Source organism: Mustela nigripes, chromosome 4 (genome assembly GCF_022355385.1).
Source record: "Mustela nigripes isolate SB6536 chromosome 4, MUSNIG.SB6536, whole genome shotgun sequence".
Lineage (NCBI taxonomy): Eukaryota > Metazoa > Chordata > Mammalia > Carnivora > Mustelidae > Mustela > Mustela nigripes.
In genome coordinates this window covers 88,973,603-88,975,621 of record NC_081560.1, presented here as the reverse complement: position 1 = coordinate 88,975,621, position 2,019 = coordinate 88,973,603, and the positions used below count along the sequence as shown (strand labels likewise).

The window sequence follows — 2,019 nt, the reverse complement described above, 5'->3', positions numbered from 1 at the left end:
TCGCATTTGAAGGACCAACATCTTGAACATCACTTACTATATTTGGGGTTCAAGTTTACTGACTTCACCCTTCCTTCTGTTCCTTTTAAACAAATATGTGTTTTATTTTGCCAGATAAATTTAATATCTGATAGGAGTGACTGAAAATTTGGTGACATTGTAAATGTCTAATATTCACTTTTGATTTGAAAAGATTTATTTTAAAAAGCCTTAAAGGGTACAGACAAAAGATAAACTTTAAATACATAGCAAAATAAACATATGTAGCATTAAGTGAATTAAATTCTTATTAAAGAAAATGTGCCCTTTTATGAAGATGGCGCCGAAAGCTAAGGAGGAAGCCTCTGCCCCTCCCAAAGCCGAAGCCAAAGCAAAGGCTTTGAAAACCAAGAAAGCGGTGCTGAAAGGCGTCCACAGTCACAAAAAAAAAGAAGATCCGCACATCACCTACGTTCCGACGACCCAAGACTCTGCGTCTCTGAAGGCAGCCCAAATACCCTCGAAAGAGCGCCCCCAGGAGAAACAAGCTTGATCACTATGCCATCATCAAGTTCCCCCTGACTACTGAGTCAGCCATGAAGAAAATAGAAGACAACAACACACTTGTGTTCATTGTGGATGTCAAGGCCAACAAGCACCAGATCAAACAGGCTGTGAAGAAGCTCTATGACATTGATGTAGCCAAGGTCAACACCTTAATCAGGCCTGATGGAGAGAAGAAGGCATACGTTCAGCTGGCCCCTGACTATGATGCTTTGGATGTTGCCAACAAAATTGGGATCATCTAAACTGAATCTAGCTGGCTAAATCTAAATAAGGTTTTTCATGATTAAAAAAAAAAAGAAAAGAAAAGAAAAGAAAATGTGTGAAATAATGAACTTTTAATCTCTGTTGTGAATTCTATTGCAGAAGTAACTTTAATTAGCTTCATACAATTCCCTTGTTAATATATGTAAATGAGCACCTAGCATTGTGCCCCAAAGTTACTTAATTTAATTTAACTTTTTTAAGATTTTATTTTTTTATTTGACAGAGACAGTGAGGGAGGGAACACAAGTGGGGGAGAGAGGGCAGTGGAGGGAGAAACAGGCTTCCTGCTGAGCAGGGAGCCAGATGTGGGGTTTGATCCCAGAACCTTGGGATCATGACCTGAGCCAAAGGCAGATGCTTAACAACTGAGCCACCCAGGCGCCCCTAAAGTTATTTAATTTTAATACAATTTTCCCTCTGAGTCACTGCTTTCTTAATTGAACTTTTCTAGTCCCCAGGGTGAATTAAACTCTGCCCAATCTCATCCTCAGATGAGAGGATATTGTCTCAAAATGCTTTGTTTATATCATAAGTCAGAATATCATCTTTGACTTTAATATAAAAAGATGACCTCAGGGGCCTCTGGGTGGCTCAGATGGTTAAGCATTTTCAGCTCAGGTCATGATCTTGGGGTCCTGGGATCAAGTCCCGTATCGGGCTCCCTGCTCATTGGGGAACCTGCTTCCTCCTATCCATCTGCCTCTCCCCCAGCTCATGTTCTCACTCGTTCTCTCTCAAATAAATAAAATCTTAAAAAAAAAAAAAAAAGATGACCTGAGCTGACCACAGTCTTAAACAGACGGCATTCTTACCAATACATTGTAGGAAATATTTTGTATATAAATACATATACTGATGTCCCATACAATGACGACCATTACAGGAAATATAAACTATATGACCCGCTGGAAAGCAGAAGGAGAATAGAGAAGTGGAGGAGACAAGGATGAGTGTAGTAGAAGGCTGGAAAAATGAAGACTGGATTTTAGGAGACATTTAGGGGCAAAAGGAAGAAATCCAGCCATTCAAAGAAATCAAAAATACACAGAGCAATAGAAAAACCCGGAGACCCTGACAGCAGAGAAACCAAAGGAGGAGAGCCTTCCAGGAGAGGATAAAGGTGGCTGGTGACCAACCAGGTTAAGAAGCAGCAGAAGAAGGTGCTGATAGGTCATTGGATTTCATTAGGAAGTGTTTGGTCATGACGTG

General features: G+C 40.3%; 1 pseudogene; it reads left to right on the top strand.

The window, feature by feature from the left end:
• Nucleotides 1-316: 316 nt before the first annotated feature.
• LOC132015122 (large ribosomal subunit protein uL23-like) lies at nt 317-793 on the top strand (annotated as a pseudogene).
• Nucleotides 794-2,019: the final 1,226 nt, after the last annotated feature.